At 48.1% G+C, this 19,037-nt stretch overlaps 1 long non-coding RNA gene across 1 annotated transcript; it reads right to left on the reverse strand.

Annotated features, from left to right (window-relative positions):
* Positions 1-2,043: 2,043 nt before the first annotated feature.
* On the reverse strand, positions 2,044-9,028 carry LOC130859892 (uncharacterized). The gene is made up of 4 exons (XR_009055342.1): positions 8,926-9,028; positions 7,473-7,549; positions 6,675-6,807; positions 2,044-6,527 (listed from the first exon to the last, which is right to left on the reverse strand). It is a non-coding gene; the product is annotated as an uncharacterized LOC130859892 (long non-coding RNA).
* Positions 9,029-19,037: the final 10,009 nt, after the last annotated feature.

The following is a 19,037-nucleotide window of genomic DNA, read 5'->3' on the forward strand; positions in this document are numbered from 1 at the left end:
AATTCCCCTGTCAACCTATTTGTGGTCCAGCATTACTTTGAGTGCAAGACAGGCAAGGTTCCTGCTATCAGGGAGCTTACATTTTAGTGGGGAGGACAAAAAATATATTTTTAAATTATACAAAAAATTTAAATATGGTTATGGGAGAGTACATTCTGGGTACCTCCTTTGGTTTGGATCGTAGGGTGAATATCAAGCAAAAGCAGAATGGCCTCTTAGCAAGGGAGGTGTTACATCAGGTAGGGACCTTTGAAACCCCTTCCATTCTGAGTCCATGATCTCACATAATACTACTTGCCCATTTGTTCCTTAACGACTACTGCATGAGCCTCCCCAGAAGGCGGATGCGGCTGAAGGAACCTTGACCTGAACCCCACTGTGGGTTCATGGTTGGGGCCAGGGGGTCTCAGGCACAGTGGGGTTATGGCTTCCCTTATTTCCACTTGCCACTTCCTTGCGTTTTGTCTGCCTCAGAGGCTTGATTGCATAACTGCTGGGCTTGGTTTTACAGCCCAGCACAGCATGGAGGCTGTAAATCTTCTCTCACATCATGAAATGCCAGCAATTTCACAGCCAGGGATTCCTGTTCTCATAAAGTCCTCACACCAGCAGGCTTGCATCTAAAAGTGTCCTCTGGACGGATGAATTGATGTCAGAGCTGCCCTGGGGCCAAACACTGAGGAAAGCAGCCCCCGCCACCCGCTTAGCTCCCCTGAAGCCCCTAGAAGGGAAGGTCATGACTGCCAGGCACGGCTCCTCGGACACGGCTCCCAGGAAGCAGAGGGACAGGCCTGGCAGCCCCACACCGGGAACTGAGGCGCATTTGTCTTTAAGCCTATTTGAGGGGAGAAACACACATCTCAGCACTATACACCGTTGTCATCCACGTGGGGAAACATCCACTTATCTTATATTTGCCAGTGGCTCTCAACCCTGCCTCCTGTTAGAGTGACCTGTGGAGTTTTTAAAAGGTAAGCTTACAGAGAGAGGCAGTTCCCATGGAGATTCTGACCCCGTAGAATCTAGGATCTGGAAAGGGGCCCCTGCATCTGTATGTTTCACAGGTAAACATTCACCATCTAACTCTTAAGAAAAACAGAAAATGAACGAGGACATTGTGGCAGCCTTCTAAAACGGTCCCCAGTGATCCCCGCCTCCTAGGGCTCGTATCCTTGTGTGATCCGTACCCCTTGGGAGTGGGCTGGACCTAGTGACTCACCTCTATGAATAGAACAAGGAGCAAAATGACGGAATGTCACTTCCAAGACAAGGTTACAAAGGGACTATGGCTTCCATATGGGCGCCCTCCCTCTTTCTCTTCCTCTCAGGGAAGCCAGCTGCCATGCTGTGGTTTGCTGTACAGGGAGACCCATGTGGCAAGGAGCTGATGTCCCCAACCGTCAGCCAGCGAGGACCTGAGGGCTGCCAACAGCCACACGACTGAGCTCAGAAACGCATTCTCTCCCCATCGAGCCTTGAAATGACTGCTGTCCCACTGACACCTTGATTGCAGCCTTGTGAATGATCCTGAGACAAAGGTACCCAGAAAAGTGCTCTCAGATTCCCAGTCCACAGAAACTTTGAGATAATAAATGTGTGTTGTTTTAAGCTGTTAATTCTTGGGAATAATTTGTTACACAGCAACAGGTAACCAATACACACATATGCAAAAAAACACTCATGGTGGCTTATCTCTGGTAGTTCGATTATGAGTGATCTGTATTTTTTTTCCTTTTGTTCATCTATATTTTCTAACTTTTAAAAATTACCATGGATTATATTCAAAATGAAAAAACAAAAAATCATTTTCAAATTATTTTCAAAAGAACTTCTAGAGGGAAACATCAGAGAAAAAAATCTTTGTGACTTTGTGTAAGGCAAAGCTTTCTTAGACAAGTCACCAAAAAAAGGTAATCAAAAAAAAAATTGGACTTTATCAAAATTAAAAACTTTTGCTCTTCAACAAACATCATTTAAAACATGAAAGACATGCCAAAGATTGGGAGAAATGATTTGTAAATCATATATCTGATAAAGGATTTATTTCCAGAATGTATAAAGAACAATAAACTCAATTAAAAAGTGAGCAAAAGATTTGAATAGACATTTCTCCAAAGAAGATACACAAATGGCTAAGAAGCACATGAAAAGATGTTCAACATCATTAGGCATTAAGAAAATGTGAATTCAAGCCATAAAGAGATACTAATGCATACCTATTAGAATGGTGATAGTCAAAATGACAGTGTTGGTAAGGATGTGAAACAAGTGTAACCTTGATACATTGCTAGTGAGAAGGTAAAATGATGTAGCCACTTTGGAAAATAATTTGGTGATTTTTTAAAAAAGTTTAACATAAACTTACCATATGACCCACTCCTAGGTATCCACCTAGGAGAAATGGGCAAAAGCATGTCTCAAATATTCATAGCTAAATCATTCTTAATAGGCCCAAACTGGAAACAATTCAGATTTCCACCAACAGGTGAATAGATGAACAAAATGTGGCATATGCCTACAATGAGATACTACTCAGCAAAAAAAAATAAGGAACAAAGTCTTACTTCTAGCTACATCACTGGATCACAAAAACAGTATGCTAAGAAAAAGCAACCATGTAGAAAAAGAATACATACTGTATGATTCTGTTTATACGAAATGTCCAGAAAGGGCAAATCTATACATAAAGTAGATCAGTGGCTGTTTGGGGCTGGAGTGGGAGTGAGTTTGACACTAAAAGAACTTGAGGAAATGTGGTGACAAGTGTGTTCTAAAGCTGGATTGTGGAGGTGATTGCATGACTAAAAATTTATTAAAAATCATTGAATTACTCACAATAGGTGAGTTTTATGTTTTGTAAATTATACCTCAATAAAGCTGTAAAATATTATGTTTATAGCTTTGAACCCAATAATTTCATGCCAAGAGCATAAAAAGAAAGGGACACAAAGTCTTATGTCAAGTATGCTCATAACAGTGTTTTTTAAGTTGAGAAGCTAGAAAAAAATCTGAGTGCTTAGTAATAGATAATAAATGATTAGGAAGTGGTGATCCACTTGATAGAATAGTATGCGGCCATTAAAAAATCGTATTTACAAAGAATTTTTAACAACCTCGGGAAATGCTTAGAGTGCAAAAATTGTTCTTCGGGCCAGATGTCTCCAAAAGGAAAAAGAGTCTATGTAAAAGTGTTCATTTTTAAACAGTTGAATTTGTTCTGTGAATGTATGTATCTATATATGCAGCATAACTAGATGCATATCTGAGTATAGTTTTTTTTTTCCTTCTGTACATTTATAAATAGGAAACTGCTGGTGCCTATAAGTCATTTCTATTTTCTTCTTTGTCCTTCATTATTTTGTTTTTATCATTTTTATTTTTCCCCAAAAAGCATGTATTCATTTTAAAATCTGGAAAAAAAAATTTGTAAAGAAAGGAAAGCAATGGCATTCACTGCTTGCCTGGTCAGAGGAGAGGCTGAGGTTTCTTGAGAGAGGTCTGGCTTCACCCTGGCCTCAACGAAATGAGGTAGAGGGCTTACCAGCAGCACACTTGGAAACACCTGTCTGAATCCCATTCATCCCAGCATGGACTTACAGCCGGTTAGAGACAAAGAAAGAAGGCAGGGCCCGATGCAAGAACCCTTTCCTCCTCATTAACCAAGAGGAGGGGGAGCTCCTGACATGGAGAGGCCCTCAGGGCTGGTTTCTTTGTCACTGCAGGATGATAGGCAGGACAGGGACTGATGACCCTAGAAACAATTGTATGATACTTAATAGAAACTGCTAGAAACCCATGTCTACAAGCTGTGGCATCATGGAGACAGGCCAAACATTAGGGACAGAGAAACCAAGGTTTGAGTCCTGGCCCTGCTGTGGAAGACACGCTCTGTGGGTTCTGGGGCAAACTACTGATTTTTGCAGAATCTCAGTTTCCCCATCTGTAAAGTGGGGGCAATTAGATTGCCTACTTCCAAAATGGAATCTACATCCTTGGTTAATAAGATGCAAGGAATAAAGGGCTTGTATTAGTTCCCCATGGCTGCTGCAACAAATTACCACAACCTGGGTGACAAAACAACAACAACAACAACAACAACAACAAAAACCCAGAAAATCTTCTCAAGTTCTGGAGGCCAGGAGTCCAAAATAAAAGCATTGGCAGGGCCATGCTCTGTCCAGAGGCTCTGGAGGAGATCTTAGCTGGCTTGTTCATGGCAGAATCTCCAGTGTGTAGAACAGCAACTGGTACCTGCTAGATGCTCAACAGAATTTGTACAAAGAACAAAATGGTTAATAATTAGGAGGACAGTGGATTGCTTTTTGTTTTATTTTATGATAACCTCTTTTTTCTAAGAAGTGATACCTATTCATTTTATAAAATATCAAAAACATATATAAGCATAAAGATTAAAATGTGCCAGAATCACACCTTTTACAGATAAACCACTGATAATATTTTTGCATATAGCTATCCAACATTTATATAGTAACATTTTTTTAAAAACTTTATACTGTAAATACATTTTTGTCACCTGATTTTTAAACTTAACATTTTATTAATATCTTTCTGAATTATTATATATTCTTCAACTCTATCCATTTTTTGTTGCATGGAGAAATCATATATGAAACACTAACCACAATTCCCCTACCCTTCTGAAATCCTCTTTTCCCGGGACCCTTCTCCCAACCAGAAAGAAGCTGAAATGAGCTGTTGTCATTGCCTTAGGAAAGGGATGCTGGAAGGGAGAAATACACACGATATTCAAGCTTTGGGGTGGCCGAAAATCTATTCCTTCTCAGTGGGTGCAACAGATTAAAGATGACTGCAAATTCTTTGCCACTGCTCCCCTTAAGAGGTGGGGTCTATGTCTCCTCCTGTGGAGGCCAGGTGGGTTTTGTGACTGCTTGACCAATAGAATAAGGTGGAAGTGATATGCACCAGTTGACAGGCCCAAGGTTTAAGAGACTGGCAGCTTCCACTTCCTGTTCTCAGAGCCAGGTCTCAGAGCCTCCGGGGAGCCTCCGGGTAGGAAGCCTGACTACCTTACTACTCTGTGAGAGTCCTTAACTGCATGGAAAACCCCTGGAGGGTGAGACTTCACCTGAGGGGAGAGTGTGAGGCCATGGAGCAGGTTGCAAGATTTCAAAAACAAAAACAAAAAAACAAAAAAAACCAAGATGTTCCATTAAATTTGAATTTCAGATCAACAATGAGCAGTTTTTTTAGTCTCAAATGTATGTCTCAAATTTGAGACAAACAAGTATGTCTCAAATATGCATGGGACTGACTAAAAAATTATATATTGCTAATCTAAAATTCAAATTTAACCAGGGTTAAATTTTTATCCATATATACTTAAAGATAAATTTTAATGTTTTTAACTTTAAAGGTAAATAGGAACAGTATTTACAGTTAAAATATCTGTAGTACTTTATCTGGCAATCCTAGACCAAGAGAAAATGTATGCTTTATACGGCTGTTTTGGAAGTGGTTCGTCATGCAGCAATAGATAACCAGAGCAGTAGGATGAGAAAGGAATCTTTCTCTTGTCTAATACACTGGATTTGGAGGTAGACAGTCGCTTGGCAAAGCTGTTGATCTCAGTCTCAAAAGAAAAAAGGGAAAGGAGGAAAGGAAGGAAGGGAGGGAGGAAGGGAGGGAGGAAGAAAAAGAGAAAGAAAAGAAAGAAAGAAAAAAAGCTTTCCTTGAAGGAGAACAGGAGAAATAAAGGGGCCAGGACAAGAGCTGAACTGCTGCTGGTTTCCTGAGGAAGGGCTACCGCTCTAGTCCCCCCTCTCTCCCCTCCCTCTCCCAGGCAGAGTCCCTACATGTAGAGGTGGGGGGAGGGCATGACAGTGGTCTCACAGAGATGCAGGCATTAATCTCAGAAGGTAGAGGGAAACTAGGTCTTCAAACGTGGCCAGAACATTGTAGGGATGCTCCTGATTCTGAGGGGCATGGAAGTACTTCTCCAGAGCCAGCCCTGCCAAGAGGACTCTGGGGCGGGATGCAGGGAGATGGTGTGCACAGGGACCCACTAACAAATGGCAACGCAACCTCCCACCCAACCCCCCAAAGGAGGTGACACTAAACACCACCCAGTCCCTTGGGAAAGGGTCAAGGCAGCCCCCCCCCCCCCCCCACCAGCTGACTGAGATGAATTTCCCTCATTTGGTGAAATGTCTTAAAAGAAAACTCACTTCAGGCAGTGGGAATGATGAAACAATGTTTCTAGCCCAACTGAGTTAACATTTAAATTTGCACCCACTGCAGTCATAAACTATTTTGTGCCCCCATGGTGTTGATATAACCAAGTTTGAAAAATCTACATTTATGTACATTAATACTGACACTCCTTACTTCCCTGTCCTGTGCCACGCTCAGGCTTGCATCAGTCAGCCGGGGAACCATTTCTAGCAGCCACATGGACAGAGCATGCCTTCTGGAGCAAGATGGCCAGGCTTTGCCCCGTAATGTCCTTGAGCAAAGTACTTAACCTCCCTGAGTCCCCATTTCTTTATCTGTAAAACAACAATAACAGTAATAATATCTTCCCCATAGCACTGCTACAAGGGTGAAGCAAACCTAGCCCACAGCCTGTGTTTACACGTGTTGGCCGTTATTGTGATTCTTTGTGCCCTTAATTGGAGGTTGCATTTGGTACTTACTATTTTATAAAAACCAGTGAGAAATAGAAATGTCGAAATGTCAATGCTCGTGATTATTAAATTGTGACAAAGATGGGAAGTCAGGCAGGAAATCTTCACTCTCGAATGAACATCCTCTGGATTTCTTTGCCACCTGTAGGTTGAATTGTTACAGAACAGATTAAAGAAACGCAGAGATTCTAGACACATACTGTAACAGACTCCCCTCAGCCTTCCCCATTTCTGTGCACTCCAGCCTGGCTGCCCGCCCCAGCCCCTGAGATTCTGCGGCAGGGCTTTCTCTGGCCGGTGCTGGGAAGCCCATGCCCTCAGGAGCAGCTGCAGCCAATGACTGATGGGGGGTGACGGATAAACACCCCAGCTCCCCCCGCCCCTCGGGAGAGGAGTGTTCTGCACGATTTCCCGGAGCCTCCAGTTCAGGTAAGTTCCAGTTGCCCACAGTGGTAACGTGCTGGGAAAATCGCCTTTCTCGGCTTCCTCTCCTTCCCTTTTTCATTTCCCTACCCCACCCTCAGATCAGCATTTCCAGGGGTCACTTCCCAAATAAACTGCCTGCATTCAACTTTTTGTCTCGGGTGTTACTTTTGGAGAAACCCAAACTAAGACACATATGATTAAAGATTGTGTCTAAAAGGTTAGGCGTGTTTAGTGATTTGATAATGTTTTTAATTTGGGGGCCAGTGGGGAATATAAACATCTCTCATAACTAACTTCAAGAGCCATTGTTAGCTTTTAAAAATAAGCAGGTGTCCAACTTTCAAACATTTGACATTTGGATAAATTTCTGGGAACACTCACTGTGTATGACAGCAGAGGGCTGCCTGTGATCAGTCACTCCTTTTCTTGATGGACGTTTGGTTTATTTTCAACTATTGCTAGAACAAACAATGCTTCAACTAAAATCTGTGCACACATCCTTGATTTTGTCTTCAGCACAAATTTCCTGGAGTGGGACCGCTGTCACGGTGTCAAAGGATGCCATATTGCACATTGCTCTCCAGTTCTACTCCACCTCTTCGCTAGGTCTGGTTTCAGAAGTGTGTTCTCAACTCACTTCTCTGCTTGCTCTGCCCAGGCAGATGCTGCCTTTGCCCCCGGCTGAGCACCCTGAAAGGCAGGTAGGCTGCGGGCTGCAGGCAGGGGGCTCGGACACAGAGGACACCAGGCAGGGCCACAGATCTGGGTCCAGCCCCAGGGTTAAGAGACTAAGGTGAGTAAGAGTCGGGGTTCGGATCAAGGCTGATCCTGGGAGCAGAGCTGTAGCTACTAGAGAGCTGACACTTTACCCAGGGACGTGGAGGGTGAGTCCTCGCCACGTGGGTGGTGGCGGTAAAGGCTGTGTCCGCATGAGCCAGGGAAGGACCTGGCGGGCCCATGTGGCACCCTAGTGCAAAGTGGGAAAAGGTGTCCCTTTTTCAGGATAAAAATGAAAGATCAAATTAGTATATTTCTGCATAACCTGAATGGCTCTGCCTGGTGGGTAGCACCCCTGGCTCCACGTACACACGCACCACGGGGCACACTTGTGGCCAGCAGCACACACACTCTTCCACCCCTTCCTCCCCCACCCCCACCAGGTGAGGCAACAATGTCAGGTTCAAAGGCTCAGGAGCCTGGGAATCAGGCATGAAACGGCATCAGGCGGTAAGACTGCACAAGGCAGTTGCAGTGCAGGTGGGACAGGACACACAAGTCTGTGCTGAGTTTCTGCACAGGCCCAAGTGCCACTGTGAATTCAGGTCAAAGGTGCTTCTCCCCTGCTACCTATCTGGAGGCCCAGGGTCTCTGTGCCATCAGTGTGCTCCCACATAAATTTGTGTGCATCTATCATGTGGACAATGCCCCTTAGATGCAGTGTACAACCTGAATTCCAGAACAGAGGCCGCAAGTCTCCACCCGTTCAAGGTCTGTGAGCCGTACCCCACCTGGTAGCGGGCTGGACTCCTCAAGACCTCCTGGCCCTGCTCAGCGTAAGCTCCAGGATGCAGCAGAAACTTGAGGGACTTGAGTAGGGAGGGGCCAGGGAGGCAGAATCCAACCCAGGCCTCAGTCATCTCCTGAGGTCGTTGTCTGGGCTCAGGCTGCTAATTAAAGGCCTTGAAGATGAAAGAGGAAGGCTTCGGTAAGCAGCCAGGAGAGATGAAAGCCAAGCCCGAGTGGTGTTTTAAGGCCTCCTAATGGGAGGACTCGGGGAGCTCCCTATTGTGCTCTGTCAAGAGCTGGTGATTACAGAAACCCAAGAGATTCTTACCCAGTCGGCCACCTGGCCTTGGCTTTCACTCCTGACTCACTTTGACAAATCGCAGTCCTCATCTCCCCAACCAGCAGGACAAGCTAATGGCTCCCGGCCTCTGGCGGTCGGCCCCACCCACTCCTGAACCCGACACGGCGCGCAAGCCCCGCCCCAGCCCAGGAGCCCAGCCCCGGCTGTGCGGCAGACCAGAGCCTAGACACGCTGGGACAGAGCAGCACCCCCTTCAGGCCTCTCCGCCGGGTGCACAAGGAGGAGCAGTGGGCACCCCTGGCTCGGGGCACCGTAGGCTGACAAGCCCCGTCCAGCCGGTCTTGCCCCCTGCTCCCTCTGCTGCGTCTGTGCTCAGCAGCCTGGCTCACCGCCCCATGGGAACGAGAGGAAACGCCCACCCCCCACACCATGTGTTTATTAATTTACTTCCCATTGTCTATCTCCCCTATGAGAATGTAAGCCCCCGACGGAGGGTGTGTGTTAGTAATCATATTGCTACAAAATTCCCACAAACGTAGAGACTTAAAACAACACAGATTTATTATCCTATAGGTCTAGAGGTCAGAAGTCTCACTGGGCTACAATCAAGGGCAGAGCTTCCTACTTTACTGGAGGCTCCAGGGCAGAATCTGTTTCCTTGCCTTTTCCAGCTTTCAGAGGCGGCCCACGCTCCTTGGCACGTGGCTCTCCTCCATCTTCAAAGCCCACAATCCCTCACTCCAACCTCTATTTCATCACGTCCCCTCTGCCTCTGCCACCCCTGTCTCCCTCTTCTATCTTCAGGGACTGTCATGATTATATAGGGCCCCTCAGGTGATCCAGGATCTCTCCCTATCTTCTGGTCAGCTGATTATCAAACGTCATTCCCCTAGCCGTGTACCATATCACGCTTACCGGTTTGGGGGATTAGGACATGGACGTCTTTGGGGGGCCCTCCTTCTCGCCACCAGTGTTTATGGTCTCTTTTTCACTGCTGTATTCCCAGGGCCTGAACAGTATCTGACACTCATTGAATGAATGAGTGTATGAATTCATGAATAAATTATTAAGAATAATATTTAATATCATCGTGAACAGTAACTGTGCTTGTTAAGGGTCAGGCACTGTTCAAAACTGATTTACGTGTATTAACTCATTTAATCCCCAGCAGCTCTGTGAGGTACGTTTTATTATCGTCTGCATTCTGCAGATGAAGAAATTAAGGCACAGATGAGTAGCCTGTCCCAGGCGACACAGCTAGTGAGTGGTGAACCTGGGATGTGATGTCCAATTTATTAAGCACTTATTTTGTCGCTGGCCCAGGCTGGGCCCGTGACACTTCTGATGTCACTTCATCCTCATGAGTGGCCACAGAGAAGGTGGGCAGAATGTGAACCCTGGTCTCAACAGGCCCAGAATTAAGTCACCGCCTCCGCTGAGGGATTCAGAGAGATTCTGTCTTGGCTGGGGCAATGGATTGCATCTTGCTTCTTGGGTGTACTTTGATGCCAATCAGACAAGGAGCCAGTGCCCCCAAGGAGACCCTGGGGGCTCATGTTCCCACTGTGATGGACCTTTCTTTCAGGTTCTGCTTCCACTCTATGCAACCAGTACCCAGGCTCACCCTCAGGTCTGTAGCAGACCATGACCTTCACCTGCAGCTGGGCCTGCCAGCTCGGTCTCCTAGAAATCTGTCCTTCTCCAACCACAGGAACCCACTTCAAACTGCACCCAGAGCTGAAGCTGCATTGCCTGTTTCCTTGATGACTATTCTGGGGACCCCCGGAGCCAGGCCCCATCCATGTTTCGCAAGTGCCGGAGCTGCTCCCTGTCTGCATGCTGGCCCATGTCACGGGCCCCTCTGATAGGCTGCCTCTCCAGAGCCCCCTCCCCAGCTGCTCTGAGTCCCCTGCCAGCCTGCTCCTCAAGGCCATGAGCACAGGGGCCTGCGGGAAGCCCCCAGGCACTGTCTCCACTCCCCTCAGCTCTGCAACAGGAGAGCCACTGGGGCGGGGAGGCAGCCCTGCCCCCCTCACTTGCATCTTAACCTTTGTGATCAAAGCCAAGAGGAGTGAAGCTCACTTGTGCCTGCCAGCAGAGTGGGGCATTGCATTTTCTGTTCCTGCCAGCACATTTTTCTAGGTTAATGTCAGATCAGGGAAATCCAATACCGCATGTCCCAACTTTTTATTTGCAAACAGAGAAGTGGCTTTCCAAAATAAATAGTGTTTACAAGCAAAGCCTGGAGAAGGCTCCATCAGAAATACACTCAGTGCCCAGGAGGACAGATGCTTCCTGGCTTGGTTGCTATAAACCCAACACCAGCACCAGCTCCAGCCCTGGAAGGATAGGCCAGGATGGAGGAGAACACGGGGATATACACACGTGTGTCAATGTGTGCCCGTACACATGCACGCACGTGCTCTTGCACAGATGTGCGTAGGCATGTTTCTTTAAGGGTCTTTGGGTGTGATTAGCATGCAGGTGTAAACTGCGGAGTTATGCACGCGGACGTGTGTGTGTGTGTGTATACAGGCATGTGCACGTGTGTGCTCCTGCCTGATGCTTTTGTGCCCCGATAACCAGGCCTCTCTGTAGACACGTTCCTCTCTCCTTACTGCTACCTCCAGCCCCTATCCTGTGCTTTTTCTCACCTGAATGAGGAGCTGGGGCTCAGATTCTGTTATGCTATAAACGCATTTCCTCCATCCTGTTTCCTCTGGGTGTCCACCCCCTGCCACTCCCGGTTAGATGTGGACTTCCTGCACAGGGCTACCAAGTGCCGTTTCTGCTGGCCATTATGGGACCCAGCAATGTGAGGTCACAGCGTGTTAACAACGCTTGGTAAACGGTGCCTCGTGCTGCCCCAGGAAAGCCTCTGGTGTCACACCTCACTGCCAGTCACCCCCTTCAGGATCTCCCGCATAGACCCTCTTACTGGCACTTTCAGCACAATCTTCCCCAAGTTCTGCCCATATCGCAGCTCAAGGCCCCACCTGCCTGGGAAGCACCAGCTTCATCAAACTCAAGCAACTCAGCCGGGCTTCTGGGAGATGAGTGATTTTCTCAGCAAACCCTCCTGGTTTCTCCAGGACAGCCTCGGCGGGGCTCCTCCCTGGGCGTCAGCTCAGGCCCTCCCTGACCCACCTCTGAGCCTGTCTATGCTCCTGCCCTTCCTCTGCCACAACACCTTTCTTCTGCCGCTTCTCTACCATCGGCTCTGCCCGCCCACGCCCTGCGCCGCCTTCCAGACCAGCTGGACTCCCACCCCTCCCCCATGAGTCCTTCTCAGATAAACCTCCCGGCCCCCAGGGTGCCTTTCCCATCAGGCCCTGTATCACTGGATGACACAGTGCCCATGATTGCCTAAGAATTGTTTTCAGGTTGCTTCACGGCACTTATCTTGCCCTCCCACTAGGTTACAGTCTCCTTCTAGAATCAAGCCCTGTGCTCCCTGTGAATAAGCTGTGGAACCTGACACAGGTCTGGACGCAGTATAGACCAGTGATAAGGGCTTGTGGGTGAGTGGATACAAGTAGATGAAGTCGGGGTGGGGGGTGGTCAGGCCATAAAACTGAGTGCCAGGCACTGAGTCCGGTGACTCACCTGCCCTACCTCATTTAATCCTCCCAATAACCGTGGGAGCTGCATTATATTATCCCCATCTCACAGACGAGAAAACAGAGGCCGAGGGAGGCTACATGCCTTCTCCAAGGCCACAACACAAGCAAGTGGCAGTCAGGATTCAATCCTAGGTCTGTCTGACTCCATGTCTCTGTTGCCTTGCAACAACCATAGCAGTGGAAGGCAGTGTGCTAGAGAGCAGAGAACTTTCTGAGCTTCTAAGGTACACCTTATCCAGAAAAGAGTCTAGAGCAAGCACTAGGCTAGAGCTGTCCAGTAGAACTTTCTACAGTGATGGAAATGTTCGTTTCTATGCTGTCCGGTAGGGTAGCCACCAGCCACGTGTGGCTACTGAGGACCTGAACTGTGGCGAATGTGACTGAGGAACTGGACTTTAAATGTTATTTAATTTTAACTCATTGAAATGTAGTCATCTGTGGCTAGTGGCTACCGTATTGGACAGTGTAGCTCTAGAGCACTACTTCCCAACCATGTTCACACCGAGCAAATGCAAAAAATTAATAATAGTTGTACAGTGAATGAGGCTGCTTGTTACCGGGGACAACTGGCTCAAGGAGTCCTACCCTCCTGGCCCACCCCAGCCGCCCCAAGGGTTATGACCCTGAGGGTCAATGTCCCAATAAACGCCTACGTAACCCATTCCAGGCACACGGGTTCTTAACGATGGCGGAGGTCCCTGTCAGCTCCAGCCTCCAAAACTAGGACAATGAAGGCATTGTGATGATGAGAAACCTAGCATAGGACGTGCACAGGACCTTGTCAGTCCCTTCCATTCCGCAGAGTCGGTGCCAGGCCCTGGGCAGAGCAGCGGTACAAAGGGTGACTCAGAGCCCAGCCTCGCTGAGCACGGGGCTGCAGTGATGAACGGAGCCTTCCTGACCCTCACGGTCAAGGAGCCTGCGGCCCCCTGGTTGTCAGGGAGCAGAGCCCAGTATAGACTCTGGCCCTGCGGAGGGGACTGGCTCCAGGCGCCCATCAGGTGGTCACTGGCAGCACTTTGGCGCCACCTCCTGGGCAGCTTGCAGAGTGCCAGTGGGTACAAGCTCTCCAGGAGGAAGCAAGAACAGGGCTCTGCTGACCATCCAGGCTACCAGAGACCACCCAGGCCCCACCTGGCCATGGGCTGGCCACAGGTCAGCTCCCTTCCTGCAGGGAAACGACACCTTGGGATGCAAGGGAGGGTGAGACCAGCAGGGTTGGGGGAGGGGGAACAGGAACATTTCAAAATCCAGGACCTTGTTCACACATCCACCATTAAACTGTATCAGGCCCCAGATACACTGGGAGAAACCAGACACAAGCTCGGCTGGGGAAGCCAGATGACTGCGGAAAGCAGGGTGAACGGTGTGATGTCTGGGCCTGTCTCTGAGAATGAGAAGTGCTGGCTGCACACAGAGAGGGGAAAGGGAATGAGTTTGCAGCAGAGCGAGCTGCCTGGGGGACAGGCCTGGAGGCAAGAAGGAGCGATGCCCTCTGGGGAAGTGACGTGGCTCGGGGTGGGCCAGAAAATGGAGACCGTGTGTGAGGAAGGGGGCTGTACCTGAAGAGCTGGGGTGATGCTGAGGGGGCTGCAGGGTCCAGCCCACCCAGGGTCTTCTGAGCGCGAGTGGTTTTATCCACGGCTACCCATGACAGATCCAGAGCAGCTGGCAAATGGGGCAGATGGGCTGCATGGTTTGGAGATGGGAAGGATGGAGGCAGGGGAGGGGAGAGCCCCATGCTGGGAGACAGGAAACTCTGCGGCTGACCAGCCCTGGGACCTGACAACATGCCTCCTCTCTGGGCTGCAGTTTCCTCATCAGAAAGGCGTGGACCGATGGTCTCCATCACCTGTGGCTTAGCCAGTTTGAGTCCCAAAGTACAGGAAGGGAGTGAGGCATGGAGACAGCTGTGCTCTGGGAAATGTCCCCTGCTCAGGAGGGCTGTGGGGTGGGTGGGGCCGTGCAGCCAGACTCCGGGTGTGTGCAGACGCTGAGCGGGGCTTCTTCAGCCGACCGAGTCCTGAGCCCCCACAGTGAGGAAGCTGCGGGAACGGGCCCTCGTGGAGGGTCAGGCACCTGGCTGAGCCTCAGAGGCTTATAGAGGTGGGGTCTCTTGTTCAGAATTCAGCCTCACACAGTTTCTCCACAACCTCTACAAAGGGTGCTGGGGAAGCCCGGGACTCTGTCTAGCTCCAAAAGTCTGAGGAGCCCACCGCAGGTTTCTTCCCAGGAGATTCCTGAGCCCAGGAAAGAGGTAAGAAGCCCCCGGAGGAGCACTGGGGACTCCTTCTTTGGGAGCTAGAGAGGCAGCAGCGTCTTCAGTGCTGGAGACTTTGGGTGGAGTCAGGACGTCTCTGGCAATCCTCAGGAAGCTGGGATGGGGAGGCAGGGCCGCCAGTCAACAGGCACGAATAACTGACGTCCCTCTTATCTGAGGGAGGCAGGGCAGGGTCAGCGTGAGGCCTCATTTCATAGTGGCAATGCTTCCCTCAGGGACTGTTGGAAGGCAGCAGTCCAGCCCCGTATTTCATAGAAAAGGACATCAAGTCCCACGTGAGGGAGTGACGTGCGCTGGGCCAGAGGACACATGCGTAACCGAGTAGCAGAAAAGAAGCTCCTCAGGGGTGGGCCCTGAAGGTTCCAGCAACCTCTTAATACTGAGGGGCAGAGAGAGGCGTGCTGCAAGTGGGAAATACACACAGAATTTCAAGGCTATGAAATGTCTCATTGCTGACTTTATTTTAATTAATTACATGTTGACATGACAAGATATTGGGTTAAATAAAATATATTATTAAAAAGTGTCAATAATTTCACCTGTTTTCCTTTCTTTCAGTGTAGCTACAAGAAAATTGTAGATAAAGAAGCAGTTGGCATCTGTGGCTCATGTTATATTCGTACCAGACGGTGCTGCACCAGGCTGTGAGTTCCCACACTGGCTGTGCTGGATTCATGGCTGTCACCCCAAGGTCTAGTCCACAGACTGGGTGAGGGTAGGAACAGGCAAGGGAGCCTTTGAGGAATTTCCACGTGCCAAGCACTGGGCTAGACTCTTACGTCTCGTTTGTTTTATCTTCCCAGCAGGGAGAGAGGGGCAGGGCAAGAGGGTTCATTCAGGCCACAGGTTGGGGTCAGAGTGAGGTCAGGGTGTTAGATACAGTCCTCTCCTCCTTGCATGAGTCCTCAGTTTCTTTCTGGACAGGGAGATGCCAACTCTTACCCACCCTCTATGTAGCTCCTGGTGGCCCATCTTCCCAACCTGGCCTCAGCCGAGTCAGTTGTGAAAGTCATCTCATCGCCTCTCAGGCTTTGCACTCATCGTCCAGATCCAGACACTTTCCTCCCAGCAACAGCATACTTTCCCCAGCAACCACACATCTACCCCGTAGCCTTCACAGGCCTCAGCAGGGTGGTGGCTTCCAGAGAAGGGCTCCAGAGTCAGGCAGCTGGGTCTCCTGCCTGGAAGAGACCTGGGCTCGACTCAGGCTGTAGTCTCAGGAAGCTCCTTCCCAGCAAATTCAGAATCCCTGGTTGCAGGAGCCCATCCCTCCAGGAGCCAGCCTTTAGCACAGAGACCAGCCAGGTCTTGTTCCGGAAAGTGACCACAGGAACCACAAGGTGGCGCTGTGCCCACAACCCTCTGCTCCGCAGCAACCCGTCACCTATAACTAAAATATATTCCAGCATTTGGAAGAAGAGGTTCTCCCTGGACCGGTTGTTGAAATTCTTTCCCGGACTCCAGCTGCCAAAGGTTATTCAGACTCAGGAATGCTGCTATGAAAAATGGTCATCTCTGAGTGCAGTGCAGGCTGCAGATCAACGCCAATTCTCCTCTACAAAGGAATTCAGTACCCAGAGGCCCTCCTGCACACGTAACACACACAGGAGGAATGCACACCCACTAAGCAGTAGTACATGGGTCCACATGTGTGTGAGCAGCGTGGCCAGAGCCAGAGGATATTTGTTACAGATTATTTAGCAGTAGGGTGTATTTTCCCTTTTGTTTTAGCTCCAGGATTTTTTTATTAAAAAAAAAAAATAGAAAGAAAAGAACGAAAACCTACATGAAGCCAACTATGTAAAATGAGGGAGAAATTTAAAAAAAAAATTATGCCTGCAGCTGCAGATGTAGGGATAGAAGAGTCTCTTCCCAGTGAGGATTTTTCTGGAGCATAGTTTGAAACCCGTCAATCTAGTCCCACGGCCTTATTTCACAGATGAGGAAGCTTAGACTCAGGAAGGAGCAATGACTTGTTTAAGATCACACAACTGCTTTTAAATGTTTTCATTTAAACCTGTGTCCCAAAAGACCGGTGTTTTGAGTGAGAAATAAGAATGCTTTCTCTTTTCTCTGACTTCGGTCCAGATTCTCTTCAAATTGTGATGACAGCCCAGGGCGGAATGACAGTTATGCATGACACATCCACCCAGCTTTGTTCACTGCAAGCCCCTTCAATATCCACGGTCCTGCACAACCCTCACACTGTCCCTGAGAGCCAGGGAAGGTAAGAGGATACCCCATGGATCTGAGGACAAACCAAGGCACAGAGAGGCCACCTGACTTGCTGTTGAGCACACAGTGAGCGAGGGTCAATTAGAAAAAATAAAGTAAAAGACTGGCACCCAGAACTCCTATGACAATTCTATGCAATAGTCTAGAGCTGAGTTTATTCTAGGCTTGGTGGGAAACATTAAAAAAATAAAGGAAGAAGTTATTAGGTATTGGTTCTCAAGCTAACGAAAAGAAAAAGTAAAAGCAAGTCTGTTCCTTAAGAATAGGACCTTGACTTCATTTTTATATATTCAGAGCCAGGGATCATAGCTGGTAAGCCTCTAGCTATTCATTGAATGAATAAATATAACATAGACATATAAATAGACCTGCTTCGTTCCTGAGACAAGCAATTAAGGTTCTGCAAATGTTAATATCATTTCCCAGATCCACATAGACAGAAACCTGGGCAGATATCTTGAGAGGAGGAAAGCTCACGGAACACAAGGATTTGTTGGTCTTTCTCTCCTGTCACTCTGAACAGTAATCCTCTGGGCTAAGGCAGGCTTCAAATAGTGCAGGGCTCCTGCAGCATTTTTATTGTTTAAATCATCCATTCAGCTAATATCTTCTACCCACCTGCTAAGGATCACTGCGCACTAGGTCCTGAGGCGTATGAAACAGACAAGTCGGACAGCATACTTAATAGTATATCAAGACTTAGATTTAGAATGAGAACATTTAAAGGGAGCTAGCTGTGTGATCTCGAACAAGTGCTGACTCAGTATAGGTGGGAACAGGGGAAGTGATAATTAGCAATTTAATCCAGCAAAAATTTTCTAAACTCTAACACGCCCCAGAACAAGTACTGGGTAAGTGGAGAAACAGGGATGAGGAAGGCAAGTCTTTGGAGCTCTTCCCATAGATGGGACAAGACAAGCACGTAAATAACTACTTAGTATCATGTTTACCCCTGTTGTAACATGTATCAAGACTTCATTTCTTTTTATTGCCAAATAGCATTCCATTGTATGGATAGACTATGTTTTGTTTATCCATTCATCAGTTGATGGACATTAGGGTTGTTTCTACATTTTGGATTATTATGTGTAATACTACTATCAACATTTGTGTACAGGTTTTTGTGGGGACACATGTTTTCATTCCTCTTGGGTGTTTATATACTTAGCACTGGATTTGCAGGACCATATGCTTACACTATGTTGAACCACTTGAGGGACTGAGACAATTTTCCAAAGCGCCTGCACCACATTACATTCCTCTCAGCAGTGCGTGAGGATTCCAATCTCTCCCCATCCTCCCCAACACTTATTATCTGTCTTTTTGATCACAGGAGACCTTTGAGAGTGCTCTGGTCAGAGAGTTTCCCTCCTGTCTTCTATGCGGCTGGATGCAGAGGAGAGACGGCCAGCCAGTAGGGAGAGAGGTGGCCCTGGAAAGGGACTGTTTTGTGTTTATGTGGTCAGTGGCTGAGGGGGGCCGAGGGCTACATCTCCTAGCTGGATATGGCCCTGCCTCACCTGTGAATTACAGAGGCCTGCTAAACCCAAATGACAAGCATCTTTACCTGTGCCTGTAGCATCCAATGGGCAAGGGCACAGGGAGGCAGCTGACAGAGCAGCCAAAGAGACTGGGAAAGACCAGGTTCTGGAAGAGTGGCACTCTCAGATGGCCACCAAAGTGAATAGATCTTACATTTGTTGCGTGTCTGGTGTGTGCCACACCTCCTATTATCTCATTTAGCCCTCACAACAGGACAGGGAAAGGAATTAAGATCTCCATCTTGAGAGATGGGGATTCTGACTTCTTTATCTTCTCCAGGGTTTCTCAGGCTTTTTTTTTTTTTTTTTAATCTCTCCTCTAACTATATGTACATCTGTGCTTTATATATAAACATAAGAATATTTTTCTCTCCCAAGAACCAATTCTTGCCCCTCAGGGATGACACCGATGACCGTAGGGAAGCCTTGCCCTCCTGCACAACGGACTGAATGATGATA

The sequence above is a fragment of the Hippopotamus amphibius genome, chromosome 9 (genome assembly GCF_030028045.1).
Source record: "Hippopotamus amphibius kiboko isolate mHipAmp2 chromosome 9, mHipAmp2.hap2, whole genome shotgun sequence".
Lineage (NCBI taxonomy): Eukaryota > Metazoa > Chordata > Mammalia > Artiodactyla > Hippopotamidae > Hippopotamus > Hippopotamus amphibius.